Here is a 27,478-nt window from a genome sequence, read left to right on the forward strand (position 1 = left end):
TGCTCATTTCAATCTCTGGTTTTATGCAGCACCCCAACTCACCTTTCCCCTTAAGCAAGCATAAGTTGGTTTTCTAAATTTGAGACCCTGTTCTGTTTTGGAATTCAGTTCCTGTGTAGCCAAGTTTACATTCCGTGTATTAGTGATACCTTATGATGTTTCTTTTTCTGTGTGACTTATTTCAGTTAGAATCATCGTACCTGAATCCACTCATTATGCTGCTACGGGCCTGATGACATAGATTTCATTGCTGAGTGATACTGCATTGTACGTAAGTACCACAAGTTCTTTATCCATTTTTCACTTTCTGTGATATTGAACTTGTACGGTAAACGAGGTTCTTGTAAACAGAGGCGTCCCAAACTTTGGGGTGGCTGTGTCTTTTTGATTTTAATTTCCCTAAGCTATAGGACCATAAGTGGAAGTGCCCTAGGCTCTGTTGCTTTGTTTTTTAGATGTTTCAGGAAACACCATACACTTCTCCGGAGTGTCTGTTGACAATTTACATCCCGCCCATCAGCATAACAAGGCTCCCAGTTCTCCATGGCCTGTCCTGCCTTTCTGGATTTTACACCTTTTTCAGATGGCCCTTTTGACCTGGGGGAAGTGAGACTTCTTTGTAGTGCAGATTTCCTTTGCAAGCTTGCTTGGTTGGCCAAAAAGGGCGTATGCGTTTTTTCCTGAATATATTCAGGAAAAAACGCATACGCCCTTTTTGGCCAAGTGCATCATTGTGGACGTTCTGCCTCTTTTCCTATGCTTTCAATGCAATTCCAGTCTACCTCCTGAAATCGGTTTCCTGCAATTCTGCCCCGCTTTCAAGTCCTCTTGGCAGCCTTACTTCAGTCTATTTTTGGACGATAGCTGTCATTTATAACTCTGCAGGTTTTTGAATTACAGTGCCCCTGAGCTCCTTTCTTCAACTCGCTTTCTTGTGACCTGGCCGCAACACCGTAGGATGGTTTCAGGCCCTAATCTGGTTCTGGCACGGCACGCTGAGCCTTTGGTTAATTCCTCTTCCTGGTGGGAAATAAGAGTTAAATTTGCCCGTCCAGACACCTCCAGCTAGTCTCTCATTGGTTCTCCCTATTCCTGTTCATCTTCCGCAGTAATTGCAAACTGGGCCAAACAGGAGGTTAAAGGCACTGACTCTCCAAGTCGGGAGAGCGTTAGTAAAGCGTCTGGAATGTTGTACCCGAGTACCAGGGGACGAAAACTGAGACATATATGAACACGTCTCCCGATCACATGGTTGATCATACTCTGGGTTCCACATGCATGTTTTAGCTGAAGGAAGAATACCTTAAACCTGGAGAGCTGAGACCCGTGTAATGGGTACCATGCAATATGACTTCAAAGGGTCTTCATTTGCTCACCGAACCTCTCCAATCCTATCACTGCTGCATTTATGCCCCTGTACACACGCTTGATTCTCGTTCAGAGACATAGCAATCCATAGGTTTTAAGATACTTACTAGTCAGGTACATTCTTAGGTGTTTAATATGCGGTGTTGAGTCCATTTCGTTGAGCAAGGAGTAGCTCTTGTCTATTCCATATTTGGCTTAAGGAACTTTATCTGTGCTCATTTCAATCTCTGGTTTTATGCAGCACCCCTACTCACCTTTACCCTTAAGCAAGCATAAGTTGGTTTTCTAAATTTGAGTCCCTGTTCTGTTCTGTAATTCAGTTCCTGTGTAGCCAAGATTACATTCCGTGTATTACTGATATCTTATGATGTTTCTTTTTCTGTGTGACTTATTTCAGTTAGAATCATCATACCTGAATCCACTCATTGTGATGCTAAGGGCCTGATGACATAGATTTCATTGCTGAGTGATATTGCTTTGTAAGTAAATACCACAACTTCTTTATCCATTTTTCACTTTCTGAGATGTTGAACTTGTACTGTAAACGAGGTTCTTGTAAACAGAGCCGTTCCAAACTTTGGGGTGGCTGTGTCTTTTTGATTTTAATTTCCCTAAGCTATAGGACCATAAGTGGAAGTGCCCTAGGGTCTGTTGCTTTGTTTTTTAGATGTTTCAGGAAACACCATACACTTCTCTCCAGTGTCCGTTGGCAATTTACATCCTGCCCATCAGCATAACAAGGCTCCCGGTTCTCCATGGCCTGTCCTGCCTTTCTGGATTTTACACTTTTTTCAGATGGCCCTTTTGACTGGGGGGAAGTGAGACTTCATTGTAGTGCAGATTTCCTTTGCAAGCTTGCTTGGTTGGCCAAAAAGGGCGTATGCGTTTTTTCCTGAATATATTCAGGAAAAAACGCATACGCCCTTTTTGGCCAAGTGCATCATTGTGGACGTTCTGCCTCTTTTCCTATGCTTTCAATGCAATTCCAGTCTACCTCCTGAAATCGGTTTCCTGCAATTCTGCCCCGCTTTCAAGTCCTCTTGGCAGCCTTACTTCAGTATATTTTTGGACGATAGCTGTCATTTATAACTGCAGGTTTGTGAGTTACAGTGCCCCTGAGCTCCTTTCTTCAACTCGGTTTCTTTTGAGCTGGCCGCAACACCGCAGGATGACTTCAGGCCCTAATCTGGTTCCGGCACGGCATGCTGAGCCTTTGGTTATTTCCTCTTCCTGGTGGGAAATGAGAGTTAAATTTGCCCGTCCAGACACCTCCAGCTAGTCTCTCATTGGTTCTCCCTATTCCTGTTCATCTACTGCAGAAATTGCAAACTGGGCCAAACAGGAGGTTAAAGGCGCTGACTCTCCAAGTGGGGAGAGTGTTAGTAAAGCGTCTGGAATGTTGCACCCGAGTACCAGGGGAGGAAAACTGAGACATATTTGAACACGTCTCCCGATCACACGGTTGATCATACTCTGGGTTCCACATGCATGTTTTAGCTGAAGGAAGAATACCTGAAACCTGGGGAGATGAGACCCGTGTAATGGGTACCATGCAATATGACTTCAAAGGGTCTTCATTTGCTCACCGAACCTCTCCAGTCCTATCACTGCTGCGTTTATGCCCCTGTACACATGCTTGATTCTCTTTCGGAGACATAGCAATCCATAGGTTTTAAGATACTTACTAGTCAGGTACATCCTTAGGCATTTAACATGGGGTGTTGAGTCCATTTCATTGAGCAAGGAGTAGCACTTGTCTATTCCATATTTGGCTTAAGGAACTTTGTGCTCATTTCGATCTCTGGTTTTATGCAGCACCCCAACTCACCTTTCCCCTTAAGCAAGCATAAGTTGGTTTTCTAAATTTGAGACCCTGTTCTGTTCTTTAATTCAGTTCCTGTGTAGCCAAGTTTACATTCCGTGTATTACTGATATCTTATGATGTTTCTTTTTCTGTGTGACTTATTTCAGTTAGAATCATCGTACCTGAATCCACTCATTATGCTGCTACGGGCCTGATGACATAGATTTCATTGCTGAGTGATACTGCATTGTACGTAAATACCACAAGTTCTTTATCCATTTTTCACTTTCTGTGATATTGAACTTGTACGGTAAACGAGGTTCTTGTAAACAGAGGCGTCCCAAACTTTGGGGTGGCTGTGTCTTTTTGATTTTAATTTCCCTAAGCTATAGGACCATAAGTGGAAGTGCCCTAGGCTCTGTTGCTTTGTTTTTTAGATGTTTCAGGAAACACCATACACTTCTCCCCAGTGTCCGTTGGCAATTTACATCCCGCCCATCAGCATAACAAGGCTCCCGGTTCTCCATGGCCTGTGTTGCCTTTCTGGATTTTACACTTTTTTCAGATGGCCCTTTTGACGGGGGGGAAGTGAGACTTCATTGTAGTGCAGATTTCCTTTGCAAGCTTGCTTGGTTGGCAAAAAAGGGCGTATGCGTTTTTTCCTGAATATATTCAGGATAAAACGCATACGCCCTTTTTGGCCAAGTGCATCACTGTGGACGTTCTGCCTCTTTTCCTATGCTTTCAATGCAATTCCAGTCTACCTCCTGAAATCGGTTTCCTGCAATTCTGCCCCGCTTTCAAGTCCTCTTGGCAGCCTTACTTCAGTCTATTTTTGGACGATAGCTGTCATTTATAACTCTGCAGGTTTGTGAATTACAGTGCCCCTGAGCTCCTTTCTTCAACTCGCTTTCTTTTGAGCTGGCCGCAACACCGCAGGATGGCTTCAGGCCCTAATCTGGTTCCGGCACGGCACGCTGAGCCTTTGGTTATTTCCTCTTCCTGGTGGGAAATTAGAGTTAAATTTGTCCGTCCAGAAACTTCCAGCTAGTCTCTCATTGGTTCTCAATATTCCTGTTCATCTTCCGCAGAAATTGCAAACTGGGCCAAACAGGAGATTAAAGGCACTGACTCTCCAAGTGGGGAGAGTGTTCGTTAAGCGTCTGGAATGTTGCACCCGAGTACCAGGGGACCAAAAGTGAGACATATTTGAACATGTCTCCCGATCACAAGGTTGATCATACTCGGGGTTCCACATGCATGTTTTAGCTGAAGGAAGAATACCTTAAACATGGGTAGTTGAAACCCGTGGAATGGGTACCATGCAATATGACTTCAAAGGGTCTTCATTTGCTCACCAAACCTCTCCAATCCTATCACTGCTGCGTTTATGCCCCAGTACACACGCTTGATTCTCTTTCAGAGACATAGCAATCCATAGGTTTTAGGATACTTACTAGTCAGGTACATTCTTAGGCGTTTAATATGGGGTGTTGGGTCCATTTCATTGAGCAAGGAGTAGCTCTTGTCTATTCCATATTTGGCTTAAGGAACGTTATCTGTGCTCATTTGAATCTCTGGTTTTATGCAGCACCCCAACTCACCTTTACCCTTAAGCAAGCATAAGTTGGTTTTCTAAATTTGATACCCTGTTCTGTTTTGGAATTCAGTTCCTGTGTAGCCAAGTTTACATTCCGTGTATTAGTGATATCTTATGACGTTTCTTTTTCTGTGAGACTTATTTCAGTTAGAATCATCCTACCTGAATCCACTCATTATGCTGCTACGGGCCTGATGACATAGATTTCATTGCTGAGTGATACTGCATTGTACGTAAGTACCACAAGTTCTTTATCCATTTTTCACTTTCTGTGATATTGAACTTGTACGGTAAACGAGGTTCTTGTAAACAGAGGCGTCCCAAACTTTGGGGTGGCTGTGTCTTTTTGATTTTAATTTCCCTAAGCTATAGGACCATAAGTGGAAGTGCCCTAGGCTCTGTTGCTTTGTTTTTTAGATGTATCAGGAAACAACATACACTTCTCCCGAGTGGTTGTTCGCAATTTACATCCCGCCCTTCAGCATAACAAGGCTCCCAGTTCTCCATGGCCTGTCCTGCCTTTCTGGATTTTACACGTTTTTCAGATGGCCCTTTTGACCGGGGGTAAGTGAGACTTCATTGTAGTGCAGATTTCCTTTGCAAGCTTGCTTGGTTGGCCAAAAAGGGCGTATGCGTTTTTTCCTGAATATATTCAGGAAAAAACGCATACGCCCTTTTTGGCCAAGTGCATCATTGTGGACGTTCTGCCTCTTTTCCTATGCTTTCAATGCAATTCCAGTCTACCTCCTGAAATCGGTTTCCTGCAATTCTGCCCCGCTTTCAAGTCCTCTTGGCAGCCTTACTTCAGTCTATTTTTGGACGATAGCTGTCATTTATAACTCTGCAGGTTTGTGAATTACAGTGCCCCTGAACTCCTTTCTTCAACTCGGTTTCTTTTGAGCTGGCCGCAACACCGCAGGATGGCTTCAGGCCCTAATCTGGTTCCGGCAAGGCAGGCTGAGCCTTTGGTTATTTCCTCTTCCTGGTGGGAAATGAGAGTTAAATTTGCCCGTCCAGACACCTCCAGCTAGTCTCTCATTGGTTCTCCCTATTCCTGTTCATCTACTGCAGAAATTGCAAACTGGGCCAAACAGGAGGTTAAAGGCGCTGACTCTCCAAGTGGGGAGAGTGTTAGTAAAGCGTCTGGAATGTTGCACCCGAGTACCAGGGGAGGAAAACTGAGACATATTTGAACACGTCTCCCGATCACATGGTTGATCATACTCTAGGTTCCACATGCATGTTTTAGCTGAAGGAAGAATACCTTAAACATGGGTAGTTGAAACCCGTGGAATGGGTACCATGCAATATGACTTCAAAGGGTCTTCATTTGCTCACCAAACCTCTCCAATCCTATCACTGCTGCGTTTATGCCCCTGTACACACGCTTGATTCTCTTTCAGAGACATAGCAATCCATAGGTTTTAGGATACTTACTAGTCAGGTACATTCTTAGGCGTTTAATATGGGGTGTTGGGTCCATTTCGTTGAGCAAGGAGTAGCTCTTGTCTATTCCATATTTGGCTTAAGGAACGTTATCTGTGCTCATTTGAATCTCTGGTTTTATGCAGCACCCCAACTCACCTTTACCCTTAAGCAAGCATAAGTTGGTTTTCTAAATTTGATACCCTGTTCTGTTTTGGAATTCAGTTCCTGTGTAGCCAAGTTTACATTCCGTGTATTAGTGATATCTTATGATGTTTCTTTTTCTGTGTGACTTATTTCAGTTAGAATCATCGTACCTGAATCCACTCATTATGCTGCTACGGGCCTGATGACATAGATTTCATTGCTGAGTGATACTGCATTGTACGTAAGTACCACAAGTTCTTTATCCATTTTTCACTTTCTGTGATATTGAACTTGTACGGTAAACGAGGTTCTTGTAAACAGAGGCGTCCCAAACTTTGGGGTGGCTGTGTCTTTTTGATTTTAATTTCCCTAAGCTATAGGACCATAAGTGGAAGTGCCCTAGGCTCTGTTGCTTTGTTTTTTAGATGTTTCAGGAAACACCATACACTTCTCCCGAGTGGTTGTTCGCAATTTACATCCCGCCCTTCAGCATAACAAGGCTCCCAGTTCTCCATGGCCTGTCCTGCCTTTCTGGATTTTACACTTTTTTCAGATGACCCTTTTGACCGGGGGGAAGTGAGACTTCATTGTAGTGCAGATTTCCTTTGCAAGCTTGCTTGGTTGGCCAAAAAGGGCGTATGCGTTTTTTCCTGAATATATTCAGGAAAAAACGCATACGCCCTTTTTGGCCAAGTGCATCATTGTGGACGTTCTGCCTCTTTTCCTATGCTTTCAATGCAATTCCAGTCTACCTCCTGAAATCGGTTTCCTGCAATTCTGCCCCGCTTTCAAGTCCTCTTGGCAGCCTTACTTCAGTCTATTTTTGGACGATAGCTGTCATTTATAACTCTGCAGGTTTGTGAATTACAGTGCCCCTGAGCTCCTTTCTTCAACTCGGTTTCTTTTGAGCTGGCCGCAACACCGCAGGATGGCTTCAGGCCCTAATCTGGTTCCGGTACGGCACGCTGAGCCTTTGGTTATTTCCTCTTCCTGGTGGGAAATGAGAGTTAAATTTGCCCGTCCAGACACCTCCAGCTAGCCTCTCATTGGTTCTCGCTATTCCTGTTCATCTTCCGCAGAAATTGCAAACTGTGCCAAACAGGAGGTTAAAGGCGCTGACTCTCCAAGTGGGGAGAGTGTTAGTAAAGCATCTGGAATGTTGCACCCGAGTACCAGGGGAGGAAAACTGAGACATATTTGAACACGTCTCCCGATCACATGGTTGATCATACTCTGGGTTCCACATGCATGTTTTAGCTGAAGGAAGAATACCTAAAACCTGGGTAGTTGAAACCCGTGGAATGGGTACCATGCAATATGACTTCAAAGGGTCTTCATTTGCTCACCGAACCTCTCCAATCCTATCACTGCTGCGTTTATGCCCTTGTACACATGCTTGATTCTCTTTCGGAGACATAGCAATCCATAGGTTTTAAGATACTTACTAGTCAGGTACATTCTTAGGCGTTTAATATGCGGTGTTGAGTCCATTTCGTTGAGCAAGGAGTAGCTCTTGTCTATTCCATATTTGGCTTAAGGAACTTTATCTGTGCTCATTTCAATCTCTGGTTTTATGCAGCAACCCAACTCACCTTTACCCTTAAGCAAGCATAAGTTGGTTTTCTAAATTTGAGAACCTTTTCTGTTTTGGAATTCATTTCCTGTGTAGTCAAGTTTACATTCAGTGTATTAGTGATATCTTATGATGTTTCTTTTTCTGTGTGACTTATTTCAGTTAGAATCATCGTACCTGAATCTACTCATTATGCTGCTACGGGCCTGATGACATAGATTTCATTGCTGAGTGATACTGCATTGTACGTAGGTACCACAAATTCTTTATCCATTTTTCACTTTCTGCGATGTTGAACTTGTACTGTAAACGAGTTTCTTGTAAACAGAGCCGTTCCAAACTTTGGGGTGGCTGTGTCTTTTTTATTTTAATTTCCCTAAGCTATAGGACCATAAGTGGAAGTGCCCTAGGCTCTGTTGCTTTGTTTTTTAGATGTTTCAGGAAACACCATACACTTCTCCTGAGTGGTTGTTGGCAATTTACATCCCGCCCATCAGCATAACAAGGCTCCCAGTTCTCCATGGCCTGTCCTGCCTTTCTGGATTTTACACTTTTTTCAGATGGCCCTTTTGACCGGGGGGAAGTGAGACTTCATTGTAGTGCAGATTTCCTTTGCAAGCTTGCTTGGTTGGCCAAAAAGGGCGTATGCGTTTTTTCCTGAATATATTCAGGAAAAAACGCATACGCCCTTTTTGGCCAAGTGCATCATTGTGGACGTTCTGCCTCTTTTCCTATGCTTTCAATGCAATTCCAGTCTACCTCCTGAAATCGGTTTCCTGCAATTCTGCCCCGCTTTCAAGTCCTCTTGGCAGCCTTACTTCAGTCTATTTTTGGACGATAGCTGTCATTTATAACTCTGCAGGTTTGTGAATTACAGTGCCCCTGAGCTCCTTTCTTCAACTCGCTTTCTTGTGACCTGGCCGCAACACCGCAGGATGGCTTCAGGCCCTAATCTCGTTCCGGTACGGCACGCTGAGCCTTTGGTTATTTCCTCTTCCTGTTGGGAAATGAGAGTTAAATTTGCCCGTCCAGACACCTCCAGCTAGCCTCTCATTGGTTCTCGCTATTCCTGTTCATCTTCCGCAGAAATTGCAAACTGTGCCAAACAGGAAGTTAAAGGCGCTGACTCTCCAAGTGGGGAGAGTGTTAGTAAAGCGTCTGGAATGTTGCACCCGAGTACCAGGGGAGGAAAACTGAGACATATTTGAACACGTCTCCCGATCACATGGTTGATCATACTCTGGGTTCCACATGCATGTTTTAGCTGAAGGAAGAATACCTAAAACCTGGGTAGTTGAAACCCGTGGAATGCGTACCATGCAATATGACTTCAAAGGGTCTTCATTTGCTCACCGAACCTCTCCAATCCTATTACTGCTGCGTTTATGCCCCTGTACACATGCTTGATTCTCTTTCGGAGACATAGCAATCCATAGGTTTTAAGATACTTACTAGTCAGGTACATTCTTAGGCGTTTAATATGCGGTGTTGAGTCCATTTCGTTGAGCAAGGAGTAGCTCTTGTCTATTCCATATTTGGCTTAAGGAACTTTATCTGTGCTCATTTCAATCTCTGGTTTTATGCAGCACCCCAACTCACCTTTCCCCTTAAGCAAGCATAAGTTGGTTTTCTAAATTTGAGACCCTGTTCTGTTCTGTAATTCAGTTCCTGTGTAGCCAAGTTTCCATTCCGTGTATTACTGATATCTTATGATGTTTTTTTTTCTGTGTGACTTATTTCAGTTAGAATCATCGTACCTGAATCTACTCATTATGCTGCTACGGGCCTGATGACATAGATTTCATTGCTGAGTGATACTGCATTGTACGTAAGTACCACAAGTTCTTTATCCATTTTTCACTTTCTGTGATATTGAACTTGTACGGTAAATGAGGTTCTTGTAAACAGAGGCGTCCCAAACTTTGGGGTGGCTGTGTCTTTTTGATTTTAATTTCCCTATGCTATAGGACCATAAGTGGCAGTGCCCTAGGCTCTGTTGCTTTGTTTTTTAGATGTTTCAGGAAACACCATACACTTCTCCCGAGTGGTTGTTGGCAATTTACATCCCGCCCATCAGCATAACAAGGCTCCCAGTTCTCCATGGCCTGTCCTGCCTTTCTGGATTTTACACTTTTTTCAGATGGCCCTTTTGACCAGGGGGAAGTGAGACTTCATTGTAGTGCAGATTTCCTTTGCAAGCTTGCTTGGTTGGCCAAAAAGGGCGTATGCGTTTTTTCCTGAATATATTCAGGAAAAAACGCATACGCCCTTTTTGGCCAAGTGCATCATTGTGGACGTTCTGCCTCTTTTCCTATGCTTTCAATGCAATTCCAGTCTACCTCCTGAAATCGGTTTCCTGCAATTCTGCCCCGCTTTCAAGTCCTCTTGGCAGCCTTACTTCAGTCTATTTTTGGACGATAGCTGTCATTTATAACTCTGCAGGTTTGTGAATTACAGTGCCCCTGAGCTCCTTTCTTCAACTCGCTTTCTTTTGAGCTGGCCGCAACACCGCAGGATGGCTTCAGGCCCTAATCTGGTTCTGGTACGGCACGCTGAGCCTTTGGTTATTTCCTCTTCCTGGTGGGAAATAAGAGTTAAATTTGCCCGTCCAGACTCCTCCAGCTAGCCTCTCATTGGTTCTCGCTATTCCTGTTCATCTTCTGCAGAAATTGCAAACTGGGCCAAACAGGAGGTTAAAGGCGCTGACTCTCCAGGTGGGGAGAGTGTTAGTAAAGTGTCTGGAATGTTGCACCCGAGTACCAGGGGAGGAAAACTGAGACATATTTGAACACGTCTCCCGATCACATGGTTGATCATACTCTAGGTTCCACATGCATGTTTTAGCTGAAGGAAGAATACCTTAAACCTGGGTAGTTGAAACCCGTGGAATGGGTACCATGCAATATGACTTCAAAGGGTCTTCATTTGCTCACCGAACCTCTCCAATCCTATCACTGCTGCGTTTATGCCCCTGTACACATGCTTGATTCTCTTTCGGAGACATAGCAATCCATAGGTTTTAAGATACTTACAAGTCAGGTACATTCTTAGGCGTTTAATATGGGGTGTTGAGTCCATTTCGTTGAGCAAGGAGTAGCTCTTGTCTATTCCATATTTGGCTTAAGGAACTTTATCTGTGCTCATTTCAATCTCTGGTTTTATGCAGCACCCCAACTCACCTTTCCCCTTAAGCAAGCATATGTTGGTTTTCTAAATTTGAGTCCCTGTTCTGTTCTGTAATTCAGTTCCTGTGTAGCCAAGTTTACATTCCGTGTATTACTGATATCTTATGATGTTTCTTTTTCTGTGTGACTTATTTCAGTTAGAATCATCATACCTGAATCCACTCATTGTGCTGCTAAGGGCCTGGTGACATAGATTTCATTGCTGAGTGATATTGCTTTGTAAGTAAATACCGCAACTTCTTTATCCATTTTTCACTTTCTGAGATGTTGAACTTGTACTGAAAACGAGGTTCTTGTAAACAGAGCCGTTCCAAACTTTGGGGTGGCTGTGTCTTTTTTATTTTAATTTCCCTAAGCTATAGGACCATAAGTGGAAGTGCCCTAAGCTCTGTTGCTTTGTTTTTTAGATGTTTCAGGAAACACCATACACTTCTCCCGAGTGTCTGTTGGCAATTTACATCCCGCCCATCAGCATAACAAGGCTCCCAGTTCTCCATGGCCTGTCCTGCCTTTCTGGATTTTACACTTTTTTCATATGGCCCTTTTGACCGGGGGGAAGTGAGACTTCATTGTAGTGCAGATTTCCTTTGCAAGCTTGCTTGGTTGGCCAAAAAGGGCGTATGCGTTTTTTCCTGAATATATTCAGGAAAAAACGCATACGCCCTTTTTGGCCAAGTGCATCATTGTGGACGTTCTGCCTCTTTTCCTATGCTTTCAATGCAATTCCAGTCTACCTCCTGAAATCGGTTTCCTGCAATTCTGCCCCGCTTTCAAGTCCTCTTGGCAGCCTTACTTCAGTCTATTTTTGGACGATAGCTGTCATTTATAACTCTGCAGGTTTGTGAATTACAGTGCCCCTGAGCTCCTTTCTTCAACTCGTTTTCTTTTGAGCTGGCCGCAACACCGCAGGATGGCTTCAGGCCCTAATCTGGTTCCGGCACGGCACGCTGAGCCTTTGGTTATTTCCTCTTCCTGGTGGGAAATAAGAATTAAATTTGCCCGTCCAGACACCTCCAGCTAGCCTCTCATTGGTTCTCGCTATTCCTGTTCATTTTCTGCAGAAATTGCAAACTGGGCCAAACAGGAGATTAAAGGCACTGACTCTCCAAGTGGGGAGAGTGTTCGTTAAGCGTCTGGAATGTTGCACCCGAGTACCAGGGGACCAAAAGTGAGACATATTTGAACATGTCTCCCGATCACACAGTTGATCATATTCTGTGTTCCACATGCATGTTTTAGCTGAAGGAAGAATACCTTAAACATGGGTAGTTGAAACCCGTGGAATGGGTACCATGCAATATGACTTCAAAGGGTCTTCATTTGCTCACCAAACCTCTCCAATCCTATCACTGCTGCGTTTATGCCCCTGTACACACGCTTGATTCTCTTTCAGAGACATAGCAATCCATAGGTTTTAGGATACTTACTAGTCAGGTACATTCTTAGGCGTTTAATATGGGGTGTTGGGTCCATTTCGTTGAGCAAGGAGTAGCTCTTGTCTATTCCATATTTGGCTTAAGGAACGTTATCTGTGCTCATTTGAATCTCTGGTTTTATGCAGCACCCCAACTCACCTTTACCCTTAAGCAAGCATAAGTTGGTTTTCTAAATTTGATACCCTGTTCTGTTTTGGAATTCAGTTCCTGTGTAGCCAAGTTTACATTCCGTGTATTAGTGATATCTTATGATGTTTCTTTTTCTGTGTGACTTATTTCAGTTAGAATCATCCTACCTGAATCCACTCATTATGCTGCTACGGGCCTGATGACATAGATTTCATTGCTGAGTGATATTGCTTTGTAAGTAAATACCACAACTTTTTTATCCATTTTTCACTTTCTGCGATGTTGAACTTGTGTTTTAAACGAGGTTCTTGTAAACAGAGCCGTTCCAAATTTTGGGGTGGCTGTGTCTTTTTGATTTTAAATTCCCTAAGCTATAGGACCATAAGTGGAAGTGCCCTAGGCTCTGTTGCTTTGTTTTTTAGATGTTTCAGGAAACACCATACACTTCTCCCTTGTGGTTGTTCGCAATTTATATCCCGCCCTTCAGCATAACAAGGCTCCCAGTTCTCCATGGCCTGTCCTGCCTTTCTGGATTTTACACTTTTTTCAGATGGCCCTTTTGACCGGGGGGAAGTGAGACTTCATTGTAGTGCAGATTTCCTTTGCAAGCTTGCTTGGTTGGCCAAAAAGGGCGTATGCGTTTTTTCCTGAATATATTCAGGAAAAAACGCATACGCCCTTTTTGGCCAAGTGCATCATTGTGGACGTTCTGCCTCTTTTCCTATGCTTTCAATGCAATTCCAGTCTACCTCCTGAAATTGGTTTCCTGCAATTCTGCCCCGCTTTCAAGTCCTCTTGGCAGCCTTACTTCAGTCTATTTTTGGACGATAGCTGTCATTTATAACTCTGCAGGTTTGTGAATTACAGTGCCCCTGAGCTCCTTTCTTCAACTCGCTTTCTTTTGAGCTGGCCGCAACACCGCAGGATGGCTTCAGGCCCTAATCTGGTTCCGGTATGGCACGCTGAGCCTTTGGTTATTTCCTCTTCCTGGTGGGAAATGAGAGTTAAATTTGCCCGTCCAGACACCTCCAGCTAGCCTCTCATTGGTTCTCGCTATTCCTGTTCATCTTCCGCAGAAATTGTAAACTGGGCCAAACAGGAGGTTAAAGGCGCTGACTCTCCAAGTGGGGAGAGTGTTCGTAAAGCGTCTGGAATGTTGCACCCGAGTACCAGGGGAGGAAAACTGAGACATATTTGAACACGTCTCCCGTTCACATGGTTGATCATACTTGGGTTCCACATGCATGTTTTAGCTGAAGGAAGAATACCTTAAACCTGGGTAGTTGAAACCCGTGGAATGGGTACCATGCAATATGACTTCAAAGGGTCTTCATTTGCTCACCGAACCTCTCCAATCCTATCACTGCTGCGTTTATGCCCCTGTACACATGCTTGATTCTCTTTTGGAGACATAGCAATCCATAGGTTTTACGATACTTACTAGTCAGGTACATTCTTAGGCGTTTAATATGCGGTGTTGAGTCCATTTCGTTGAGCAAGGAGTAGCTCTTGTCTATTCCATATTTGACTTAAGGAACTTTATCTGTGCTCATTTCAATCTCTGGTTTTATGCAGCACCCCAACTCACCTTTCCCCTTAAGCAAGCATAAGTTGGTTTTCTAAATTTGAGTCCCTGTTCTGTTCTGTAATTCAGTTCCTGTGTAGCCAAGTTTACATTCCGTGTATTAGTGATATCTTATGATGTTTCTTTTTCTGTGTGACTTATTTCAGTTAGAATCATCGTACCTGAATCCACTCATTATGCTGCTATGGGCCTGATGACATAGATTTCATTGCTGAGTGATACTGCATTGTACGTAAGTACCACAAGTTCTTTATCCATTTTTCACTTTCTGTGATATTGAACTTGTACGGTAAACGAGGTTCTTGTAAACAGAGGCGTCCCAAACTTTGGGGTGGCTGTGTCTTTTTGATTTTAATTTCCCTAAGCTATAGGACCATAAGTGGAAGTGCCCTAGGCTCTGTTGCTTTGTTTTTTAGATGTTTCAGGAAACACCATACACTTCTCCCGAGTGTCTGTTGGCAATTTACATCCCGCCCTTCAGCATAACAAGGCTCCCAGTTCTCCATGGCCTGTCCTGCCTTTCTGGATTTTACACTTTTTTCAGATGGCCCTTTTGACCGGGGGGAAGTGAGACTTCATTGTAGTGCAGATTTCCTTTGCAAGCTTGCTTGGTTGGCCAAAAAGGGCGTATGCGTTTTTTCCTGAATATATTCAGGAAAAAACGCATACGCCCTTTTTGGCCAAGTGCATCATTGTGGACGTTCTGCCTCTTTTCCTATGCTTTCAATGCAATTCCAGTCTACCTCCTGAAATCGGTTTCCTGCAATTCTGCCCCGCTTTCAAGTCCTCTTGGCAGCCTTACTTCAGTCTATTTTTGGACGATAGCTGTCATTTATAACTCTGCAGGTTTGTGAATTACAGTGCCCCTGAGCTCCTTTCTTCAACTCGGTTTCTTTTGAGCTGGCCACAACACCGCAGGATGGCTTCAGGCCCTAATCTGGTTCCGGTACGGCACGCTGAGCCTTTGGTTATTTCCTCTTCCTGGTGGGAAATGAGAGTTAAATTTGCCCGTCCAGACACCTCCAGCTAGCCTCTCATTGGTTCTCGCTATTCCTGTTCATCTTCCGCAGAAATTGCAAACTGTGCCAAACAGGAGGTTAAAGGCGCTGACTCTCCAAGTGGGGAGAGTGTTAGTAAAGCATCTGGAATGTTGCACCCGAGTACCAGGGGAGGAAAACTGAGACATATTTGAACACGTCTCCCGATCACATGGTTGATCATACTCTGGGTTCCACATGCATGTTTTAGCTGAAGGAAGAATACCTAAAACCTGGGTAGTTGAAACCCGTGGAATGGGTACCATGCAATATGACTTCAAAGGGTCTTCATTTGCTCACCGAACCTCTCCAATCCTATCACTGCTGCGTTTATGCCCTTGTACACATGCTTGATTCTCTTTCGGAGACATAGCAATCCATAGGTTTTAAGATACTTACTAGTCAGGTACATTCTTAGGCGTTTAATATGCGGTGTTGAGTCCATTTCGTTGAGCAAGGAGTAGCTCTTGTCTATTCCATATTTGGCTTAAGGAACTTTATCTGTGCTCATTTCAATCTCTGGTTTTATGCAGCAACCCAACTCACCTTTCCCCTTAAGCAAGCATAAGTTGGTTTTCTAAATTTGAGAACCTTTTCTGTTTTGGAATTCAGTTCCTGTGTAGTCAAGTTTACATTCAGTGTATTAGTGATATCTTATGATGTTTCTTTTTCTGTGTGACTTATTTCAGTTAGAATCATCGTACCTGAATCCACTCATTATGCTGCTACGGGCCTGATGACATAGATTTCATTGCTGAGTGATACTGCATTGTACGTAGGTACCACAAGTTCTTTATCCATTTTTCACTTTCTGCGATGTTGAACTTGTACTGTAAACGAGTTTCTTGTAAACAGAGCCGTTCCAAACTTTGGGGTGGCTGTGTCTTTTTTATTTTAATTTCCCTAAGCTATAGGACCATAAGTGGAAGTGCCCTAGGCTCTGTTGCTTTGTTTTTTAGATGTTTTGGAAACACCATACACTTCTCCCGAGTGGTTGTTGGCAATTTACATCCCGCCCATCAGCATAACAAGGCTCCCAGTTCTCCATGGCCTGTCCTGCCTTTCTGGATTTTACACTTTTTTCAGATGGCCCTTTTGACCGGGGGGAAGTGAGACTTCATTGTAGTGCAGATTTCCTTTGCAAGCTTGCTTGGTTGGCCAAAAAGGGCGTATGCGTTTTTTCCTGAATATATTCAGGAAAAAACGCATACGCCCTTTTTGGCCAAGTGCATCATTGTGGACGTTCTGCCTCTTTTCCTATGCTTTCAATGCAATTCCAGTCTACCTCCTGAAATCGGTTTCCTGCAATTCTGCCCCGCTTTCAAGTCCTCTTGGCAGCCTTACTTCAGTCTATTTTTGGACGATAGCTGTCATTTATAACTCTGCAGGTTTGTGAATTACAGTGCCCCTGAGCTCCTTTCTTCAACTCGCTTTCTTTTGAGCTGGCCGCAACACCGCAGGATGGCTTCAGGCCCTAATCTCGTTCCGGTACGGCACGCTGAGCCTTTGGTTATTTCCTCTTCCTGTTGGGAAATGAGAGTTAAATTTGCCCGTCCAGACACCTCCAGCTAGCCTCTCATTGGTTCTCGCTATTCCTGTTCATCTTCCGCAGAAATTGCAAACTGTGCCAAACAGGAAGTTAAAGGCGCTGACTCTCCAAGTGGGGAGAGTGTTAGTAAAGCGTCTGGAATGTTGCACCCGAGTACCAGGGGAGGAACACTGAGACATATTTGAACACGTCTCCCGATCACATGGTTGATCATACTCTGGGTTCCACATGCATGTTTTAGCTGAAGGAAGAATACCTAAAACCTGGGTAGTTGAAACCCGTGGAATGGGTACCATGCAATATGACTTCAAAGGGTCTTCATTTGCTCACCGAACCTCTCCAATCCTATTACTGCTGCGTTTATGCCCCTGTACACATGCTTGATTCTCTTTCGGAGACATAGCAATCCATAGGTTTTAAGATACTTACTAGGCAGGTACATTCTTAGGCGTTTAATATGCGGTGTTGAGTCCATTTCGTTGAGCAAGGAGTAGCTCTTGTCTATTCCATATTTGGCTTAAGGAACTTTATCTGTGCTCATTTCAATCTCTGGTTTTATGCAGCACCCCAACTCACCTTTCCCCTTAAGCAAGCATAAGTTGGTTTTCTAAATTTGAGACCCTGTTCTGTTCTGTAATTCAGTTCCTGTGTAGCCAAGTTTCCATTCCGTGTATTACTGATATCTTATGACGTTTCTTTTTCTGTGTGACTTATTTCAGTTAGAATCATCGTACCTGAATCTACTCATTATGCTGCTACGGGCCTGATGACATAGATTTCATTGCTGAGTGATACTGCATTGTACGTAAGTACCACAAGTTCTTTATCCATTTTTCACTTTCTGTGATATTGAACTTGTACGGTAAATGAGGTTCTTGTAAACAGAGGCGTCCCAAACTTTGGGGTGGCTGTGTCTTTTTGATTTTAAATTCCCTATGCTATAGGACCATAAGTGGCAGTGCCCTAGGCTCTGTTGCTTTGTTTTTTAGATGTTTCAGGAAACACCATACACTTCTCCCGAGTGGTTGTTGGCAATTTACATCCCGCCCATCAGCATAACAAGGCTCCCAGTTCTCCATGGCCTGTCCTGCCTTTCTGGATTTTACACTTTTTTCAGATGGCCCTTTTGACCAGGGGGAAGTGAGACTTCATTGTAGTGCAGATTTCCTTTGCAAGCTTGCTTGGTTGGCCAAAAAGGGCGTATGTGTTTTTTCCTGAATATATTCAGGAAAAAACGCATACGCCCTTTTTGGCCAAGTGCATCATTGTGGACGTTCTGCCTCTTTTCCTATGCTTTCAATGCAATTCCAGTCTACCTCCTGAAATCGGTTTCCTGCAATTCTGCCCCGCTTTCAAGTCCTCTTGGCAGCCTTACTTCAGTCTATTTTTGGACGATAGCTGTCATTTATAACTCTGCAGGTTTGTGAATTACAGTGCCCCTGAGCTCCTTTCTTCAACTCGCTTTCTTTTGAGCTGGCCGCAACACCGCAGGATGGCTTCAGGCCCTAATCTGGTTCTGGTACGGCACGCTGAGCCTTTGGTTATTTCCTCTTCCTGGTGGGAAATAAGAGTTAAATTTGCCCGTCCAGACACCTCCAGCTAGCCTCTCATTGGTTCTCGCTATTCCTGTTCATCTTCTGCAGAAATTGCAAACTGGGCCAAACAGGAGGTTAAAGGCGCTGACTCTCCAGGTGGGGAGAGTGTTAGTAAAGTGTCTGGAATGTTGCACCCGAGTACCAGGGGAGGAAAACTGAGACATATTTGAACACGTCTCCCGTTCACATGGTTGATCATACTCTAGGTTCCACATGCATGTTTTAGCTGAAGGAAGAATACCTTAAACCTGGGTAGTTGAAACCCGTGGAATGGGTACCATGCAATATGACTTCAAAGGGTCTTCATTTGCTCACCGAACCTCTCCAATCCTATCACTGCTGCGTTTATGCCCCTGTACACATGCTTGATTCTCTTTCGGAGACATAGCAATCCATAGGTTTTAAGATACTTACTAGTCAGGTACATTCTTAGGCGTTTAATATGGGGTGTTGAGTCCATTTCGTTGAGCAAGGAGTAGCTCTTGTCTATTCCATATTTGGCTTAAGGAACTTTATCTGTGCTCATTTCAATCTCTGGTTTTATGCAGCACCCCAACTCACCTTTCCCCTTAAGCAAGCATATGTTGGTTTTCTAAATTTGAGTCCCTGTTCTGTTCTGTAATTCAGTTCCTGTGTAGCCAAGTTTACATTCCGTGTATTACTGATATCTTATGATGTTTCTTTTTCTGTGTGACTTATTTCAGTTAGAATCATCATACCTGAATCCACTCATTGTGCTGCTAAGGGCCTGGTGACATAGATTTCATTGCTGAGTGATATTGCTTTGTAAGTAAATACCGCAACTTCTTTATCCATTTTTCACTTTCTGAGATGTTGAACTTGTACTGAAAACGAGGTTCTTGTAAACAGAGCCGTTCCAAACTTTGGGGTGGCTGTGTCTTTTTTATTTTAATTTCCCTAAGCTATAGGACCATAAGTGGAAGTGCCCTAGGCTCTGTTGCTTTGTTTTTTAGATGTTTCAGGAAACACCATACACTTCTCCCGAGTGTCTGTTGGCAATTTACATCCCGCCCATCAGCATAACAAGGCTCCCAGTTCTCCATGGCCTGTCCTGCCTTTCTGGATTTTACACTTTTTTCAGATGGCCCTTTTGACCGGGGGGAAGTGAGACTTCATTGTAGTGCAGATTTCCTTTGCAAGCTTGCTTGGTTGGCCAAAAAGGGCGTATGCTTTTTTTCCTGAATATATTCAGGAAAAAACGCATACGCCCTTTTTGGCCAAGTGCATCACTGTGGACGTTCTGCCTCTTTTCCTATGCTTTCAATGCAATTCCAGTCTACCTCCTGAAATCGGTTTCCTGCAATTCTGCCCCGCTTTCAAGTCCTCTTGGCAGCCTTACTTCAGTCTATTTTTGGACGATAGCTGTCATTTATAACTCTACAGGTTTGTGAATTACAGTGCCCCTGAGCTCCTTTCTTCAACTCGCTTTCTTTTGAGCTGGCCGCAACACCGCAGGATGGCTTCAGGCCCTAATCTGGTTCCGGCACGGCACGCTGAGCCTTTGGTTATTTCCTCTTCCTGGTTGGAAATGAGAGTTAAATTTGTCCGTCCAGAAACTTCCAGCTAGTCTCTCATTGGTTCTCCCTATTCCTGTTCATCTTCCGCAGAAATTGCAAACTGGGCCAAACAGGAGATTAAAGGCACTGACTCTCCAAGTGGGGAGAGTGTTCGTTAAGCGTCTGGAATGTTGCACCCGAGTACCAGGGGACCAAAAGTGAGACATATTTGAACATGTCTCCCGATCACACAGTTGATCATACTCTGGGTTCCACATGCATGTTTTAGCTGAAGGAAGAATACCTTAAACATGGGTAGTTGAAACCCGTGGAATGGGTACCATGCAATATGACTTCAAAGGGTCTTCATTTGCTCACCAAACCTCTCCAATCCTATCACTGCTGCGTTTATGCCCCTGTACACACGCTTGATTCTCTTTCAGAGACATAGCAATCCATAGGTTTTAGGATACTTACTAGTCAGGTACATTCTTAGGCGTTTAATATGGGGTGTTGGGTCCATTTCGTTGAGCAAGGAGTAGCTCTTGTCTATTCCATATTTGGCTTAAGGAACGTTATCTGTGCTCATTTGAATCTCTGGTTTTATGCAGCACCCCAACTCACCTTTACCCTTAAGCAAGCATAAGTTGGTTTTCTAAATTTGATACCCTGTTCTGTTTTGGAATTCAGTTCCTGTGTAGCCAAGTTTACATTCCGTGTATTAGTGATATCTTATGATGTTTCTTTTTCTGTGTGACTTATTTCAGTTAGAATCATCGTACCTGAATCCACTCATTATGCTGCTACGGGCCTGATGACATAGATTTCATTGCTGAGTGATACTGCATTGTACGTAAGTACCACAAGTTCTTTATCCATTTTTCACTTTCTGTGATATTGAACTTGTACGGTAAACGAGGTTCTTGTAAACAGAGGCGTCCCAAACTTTAGGGTGGCTGTGTCTTTTTGATTTTAATTTCCCTAAGCTATAGGACCATAAGTGGAAGTGCCCTAGGCTCTGTTGCTTTGTTTTTTAGATGTTTCAGGAAACACCATACACTTCTCCCGAGTGCTTGTTGGCAATTTACATCCCGCCCATCAGCATAACAAGGCTCCCAGTTCTCCATGGCCTGTCCTGCCTTTCTGGATTTTACACTTTTTTCAGATGGCCCTTTTGACCGGGGGGAAGTGAGACTTCATTGTAGTGCAGATTTCCTTTGCAAGCTTGCTTGGTTGGCCAAAAAGGGCGTATGCGTTTTTTCCTGAATATATTCAGGAAAAAATGCATATGCCCTTTTTGGCCAAGTGCATCATTGTGGACGTTCTGCCTCTTTTCCTATGCTTTCAATGCAATTCCAGTCTACCTCCTGAAATCGGTTTCCTGCAATTCTGCCCCCCTTTCAAGTCCTCTTGGCAGCCTTACTTCAGTCTATTTTTGGACGATAGCTGTCATTTATAACTCTGCAGGTTTGTGAATTACAGTGCCCCTGAATTCCTTTCTTCAAATCGCTTTCTTTTGAGCTGGCCGCAACACCGCAGGATGGCTTCAGGCCCTAATCTCGTTCCGGCACGGCACGCTGAGCCTTTGGTTATTTCCTCTTCCTGGTGGGAAATGAGAGTTAAATTTGCCCGTCCAGACACCTCCAGCTAGTCTCTCATTGGTTCTCCCTATTCCTGTTCATCTACTGCAGAAATTGCAAACTGGGCCAAACAGGAGGTTAAAGGCGCTGACTCTCCAAGTGGGGAGAGTGTTAGTAAAGCGTCTGGAATGTTGCACCCGAGTACCAGGGTACGAAAACTGAGACATATTTGAACACGTCTCCCGATCACACGGTTGATCATACTCTGGGTTCCACATGCATGTTTTAGCTGAAGGAAGAATACCTTAAACCTGCAGAGTTGAGACCCGTGTAATGGGTACCATGCAATATGACTTCAAAGGGTCTTCATTTGCTCACCGAACCTCTCCAATCCTATCACTGCTGCGTTTATGCCCCTGTACACATGCATGATTCTCTTTCAGAGACATAGCAATCCATAGGTTTTAAGATACTTACTAGTCAGGTACATTCTTAGGCGTTTAATATGCGGTGTTGAGTCCATTTCGTTGAGCAAGGAGTAGCTCTTGTCTATTCCATATTTGACTTAAGGAACTTTATCTGTGCTCATTTCAATCTCTGGTTTTATGCAGCACCCCAACTCACCTTTCCCCTTAAGCAAGCATAAGTTGGTTTTCTAAATTTGAGACCCTGTTCTGTTCTGTAATTCAGTTCCTGTGTAGCCAAGTTTACATTCCGTGTATTACTGATATCTTATGATGTTTCTTTTTCTGTGTGACTTACTTCAGTTAGAATCATCATACCTGAATCCACTCATTGTGCTGCTAAGGGCCTGATGACACAGATTTCATTGCTGAGTGATATTGCTTTGTAAGTAAATACCACAACTTCTTTATCCATTTTTCACTTTCTGCGATGTTGAACTTGTACTGTAAACGAGGTTCTTGTAAACAGAGCCGTTCCAAACTTTGGGGTGGCTGTGTCTTTTTGATTTTAATTTCCCTAAGCTATAGGACCATAAGTGGAAGTGCCCTAGGTTCTGTTGCTTTGTTTTTTAGATGTTTTAGGAAACACCATACACTTCTCCCCAGTGGTTGTTAGCAATTTACATCCCGCCCATCAGCATAACAAGGCTCCCAGTTCTCCATGGCCTGTCCTGCCTTTCTGGATTTTACACTTTTTTCAGATGGCCCTTTTGACCTGGGGGAAGTGAGACTTCATTGTAGTGCAGATTTCCTTTGCAAGCTTGCTTGGTTGGCCAAAAAGGGCGTATGCGTTTTTTCCTGAATATATTCAGGAAAAAACGCATACGCCCTTTTTGGCCAAGTGCATCATTGTGGACGTTCTGCCTCTTTTCCTATGCTTTCAATGCAATTCCAGTCTACCTCCTGAAATCGGTTTCCTGCAATTCTGCTCCGCTTTCAAGTCCTCTTGGCAGCCTTACTTCAGTCTATTTTTGGACGATAGCTGTCATTTATAACTCTGCAGGTTTGTGAATTACAGTGCCCCTGAGCTCCTTTCTTCAACTCGGTTTCTTTTGAGCTGGCCGCAACACCGCAGGATGGCTTCAGGCCCTAATATGGTTCCGGTACGGCACGCTGAGCCTTTGGTTATTTCCTCTTCCTGGTGGGAAATGAGAGTTAAATTTGCCCGTCCAGACACCTCCAGCTAGTCTCTCATTGGTTCTCGCTATTCCTGTTCATCTTCCGCAGAAATTGCAAACTGGGCCAAACAGGAGGTTAAAGGCGCTGACTCTCCAGGTGGGGAGAGTGTTAGTAAAGCGTCTGGAATGTTGCACCCGAGTACCAGTGGAGGAAAACTGAGACATATTTGAACACGTCTCCCGTTCACATGGTTGATCATACTTGGGTTCCACATGCATGTTTTAGCTGAAGGAAGAATACCTTAAACCTGCAGAGTTGAGACCCGTGTAATGGGTACCATGCAATATGACTTCAAAGGGTCTTCATTTGCTCACCGAACCTCTCCAATCCTATCACTGCTGCGTTTATGCCCCTGTACACATGCTTGATTCTCTTTTGGAGACATAGCAATCCATAGGTTTTACGATACTTACTAGTCAGGTACATTCTTAGGCGTTTAATATGCGGTGTTGAGTCCATTTCGTTGAGCAAGGAGTAGCTCTTGTCTATTCCATATTTGACTTAAGGAACTTTATCTGTGCTCATTTCAATCTCTGGTTTTATGCAGCACCCCAACTCACCTTTACCCTTAAGCAAGCATAAGTTGGTTTTCTAAATTTGAGACCCTGTTCTGTTCTGTAATTCAGTTCCTGTGTAGCCAAGTTTACAATCCGTGTATTACTGATATCTTATGATGTTTCTTTTTCTGTGTGACTTATTTTATTTAGAATCATCATACCTGAATCCACTCATTGTGCTGCTAAGGGCCTGATGACACAGATTTCATTGCTGAGTGATATTGCTTTGTAAGTAAATACCACAACTTCTTTATCCATTTTTCACTTTCTGCGATGTTGAACTTGTACTGTAAACGAGGTTCTTGTAAACAGAGCCGTTCCAAACTTTGGGGTGGCTGTGTCTTTTTTATTTTAATTTCCCTAAGCTATAGGACCATAAGTGGAAGTGCCCTAGGTTCTGTTGCTTTGTTTTTTAGATGTTTCAGGAAACACCATACACTTCTCCCGAGTGGTTGTTGGCAATTTACATCCCGCCCATCAGCATAACAAGGCTCCCAGTTCTCCATGGCCTGTCCTGCCTTTCTGGATTTTACACTTTTTTCAGATGGCCCTTTTGACCTGGGGGAAGTGAGACTTCATTGTAGTGCAGATTTCCTTTGCAAGCTTGCTTGGTTGGCCAAAAAGGGCGTATGCGTTTTTTCCTGAATATATTCAGGAAAAAACGCATACGCCCTTTTTGGCCAAGTGCATCATTGTGGACGTTCTGCCTCTTTTCCTATGCTTTCAATGCAATTCCAGTCTACCTCCTGAAATCGGTTTCCTGCAATTCTGCCCCGCTTTCAAGTCCTCTTGGCAGCCTTACTTCAGTCTATTTTTGGACGATAGCTGTCATTTATAACTCTGCAGGTTTGTGAATTACAGTGCCCCTGAGCTCCTTTCTTCAACTCGCTTTCTTGTGACCTGGCCGCAACACCGCAGGATGGCTTCAGGCCCTAATCTGGTTCCGGTATGGCACGCTGAGCCTTTGGTTATTTCCTCTTCCTGTTGGGAAATGAGAGTTAAATTTGCCCGTCCAGACACCTCCAGCTAGCCTCTCATTGGTTCTCGTTATTCCTGTTCATCTTCCGCAGAAATTGCAAACTGGGCCAAACAGGAGGTTAAAGGCGCTGACTCTCCAAGTGGGGAGAGTGTTAGTAAAGCGTCTGGAATGTTGCACCCGAGTACCAGGGGAGGAAAACTGAAGACATATTTGAACACGTCTCCCGATCACATGGTTGATCATACTCTGGGTTCCACATGCATGTTTTAGCTGAAGGAAGAATACCTAAAACCTGGGTAGTTGAAACCCGTGGAATGGGTACCATGCAATATGACTTCAAAGGGTCTTCATTTGATCACCGAACCTCTCCAATCCTATCACTGCTGCGTTTATGCCCCTGTACACATGCTTGATTCTCTTTCGGAGACATAGCAATCCATAGGTTTTAAGATACTTACTAGTCAGGTACATTCTTAGGCGTTTAATATGCGGTGTTGAGTCCATTTCGTTGAGCAAGGAGTAGCTCTTGTCTATTCCATATTTGGCTTAAGGAACTTTATCTGTGCTCATTTCAATCTCTGGTTTTATGCAGCAACCCAACTCAGCTTTCCCCTTAAGCAAGCATAAGTTGGTTTTCTAAATCTGAGAACCTGTTCTGTTTTGGAATTCAGTTCCTGTGTAGCCAAGTTTACATTCCGTGTATTAGTGATATCTTATGATGTTTCTTCTTCTGTGTGACTTATGTCAGTTAGAATCATCGTACCTGAATCTACTCATTATGCTGCTACGGGCCTGATGACATAGATTTCATTGCTGAGTGATACTGCATTGTACGTAAATACCACAAGTTCTTTATCCATTTTTCACTTTCTGCGATGTTGAACTTGTACTGTAAACGAGGTTCTTGTAAACAGAGCCGTTCCAAACTTTGGGGTGGCTCTGTCTTTTTGATTTTAATTTCCCTAAGCTATAGGACCATAAGTGGAAGTGCCCTAGGCTCTGTTGCTTTGTTTTTTAGATGTTTCAGGAAACACCATACTCTTCTCCCAAGTGTCTGTTGCCAATTTACATCCCGCCCATCAGCATAACAAGGCTCCCAGTTCTCAATGGCCTGTTGCCTTTCTGGATTTTACACTTTTTTCAGATGGCCCTTTTGACCAGGGGGAAGTGAGACTTCATTGTAGTGCAGATTTCCTTTGCAAGCTTGCTTGGTTGGCCAAAAAGGGCGTATGCGTTTTTTCCTGAATATATTCAGGAAAAAACGCATACGCCCTTTTTGGCCAAGTGCATCATTGTGGACGTTCTGCCTCTTTTCCTATGCTTTCAATGCAATTCCAGTCTACCTCCTGAAATCGGTTTCCTGCAATTCTGCCCTGCTTTCAAGTCCTCTTGGCAGCCTTACTTCAGTCTATTTTTGGACGATAGCTGTCATTTATAACTCTGCAGGTTTGTGAATTACAGTGCCCCTGAGCTCCTTTCTTCAACTCGCTTTCTTGTGACCTGGCCGCAACACCGCAGGATGGCTTCAGGCCCTAATCTGGTTCTGGCACGGCACGCTGAGCCTTTGGTTAATTCCTCTTCCTGGTGGGAAATGAGAGTTAAATTTGCCCGTCTAGACACCTCCAGCTAGTCTCTCATTGGTTCTCGCTATTCCTGTTCATCTTCCGCAGAAATTGCAAACTGGGCCAAACAGGAGGTTAAAGGGACTGACTCTCCAAGTCGGGAGAGTGTTAGTAAAGCGTCTGGAATGTTGCACCCGAGTACCAGGGTACGAAAACTGAGACATATTTGAACACGTCTCCCGATCACATGGTTGATCATACTCTAGGTTCCACATGCATGTTTTAGCTGAAGGAAGAATACCTTAAACCTGGGTAGTTGAAACCCGTGGAATGGGTACCATGCAATATGACTTCAAAGGGTCTTCATTTGCTCACCGAACCTCTCCAATCCTATCACTGCTGCGTTTATGCCCCTGTACACATGCTTGATTCTCTTTCGGAGACATAGCAATCCATAGGTGTTAAGATACTTACTAGTCAGGAACATTCTTAGGCGTTTAATATGGGGTGTTGAGTCCATTTCGTTGAGCAAGGAGTAGCTCTTGTCTATTCCATATTTGACTTAAGGAACTTTATCTGTGCTCATTTCAATCTCTGGTTTTATGCAGCACCCCAACTCACCTTTACCCTTAAGCAAGCATAAGTTGGTTTTCTAAATTTGAGACCCTGTTCTGTTCTGTAATTCAGTTCCTGTGTAGCCAAGTTTACATTCCGTGTATTACTGATATCTTATGATGTTTCTTTTTCTGTGTGACTTACTTCAGTTAGAATCATCATACCTGAATCCACTCATTGTGCTGCTAAGGGCCTGATGACACACATTTCATTGCTGAGTGATATTGCTTTGTAAGTAAATACCACAACTTCTTTATCCATTTTTCACTTTCTGCGATGTTGAACTTGTACTGTAAACGAGGTTCTTGTAAACAGAGCCGTTCCAAACTTTGGGGTGGCTGTGTCTTTTTGATTTTAATTTCCCTAAGCTATAGGACCATAAGTGGAAGTGCCCTAGGTTCTGTTGCTTTGTTTTTTAGATGTTTTAGGAAACACCATACACTTCTCCCGAGTGGTTGTTGGCAATTTACATCCCGCCCATCAGCATAACAAGGCTCCCAGTTCTCCATGGCCTGTCCTGCCTTTCTGGATTTTACACTTTTTTCAGATGGCCCTTTTGACCTGGGGGAAGTGAGACTTCATTGTAGTGCAG

General features: G+C 43.7%; 1 long non-coding RNA gene across 4 annotated transcripts in view; it reads left to right on the plus strand.

Moving 5' to 3' along the window:
• Nucleotides 1–27,478, plus strand: part of LOC307181213 — a 759,305-nt gene that overhangs the window by 598,317 nt on the left and 133,510 nt on the right. For all 4 annotated transcript variants that reach the window (XR_013826110.1, XR_013826111.1, XR_013826112.1 and 1 more), the window contains exon 2: nt 23,881–23,962. This is a non-coding gene — a long non-coding RNA (uncharacterized lncRNA). The remainder of the gene's footprint in view (nt 1–23,880; nt 23,963–27,478) is intronic.

The sequence above is a fragment of the Stenella coeruleoalba genome, assembly GCF_951394435.1.
Source record: "Stenella coeruleoalba genome assembly, contig: scaffold_73, whole genome shotgun sequence".
In the NCBI taxonomy this organism is placed as follows: Eukaryota; Metazoa; Chordata; class Mammalia; order Artiodactyla; family Delphinidae; genus Stenella; species Stenella coeruleoalba.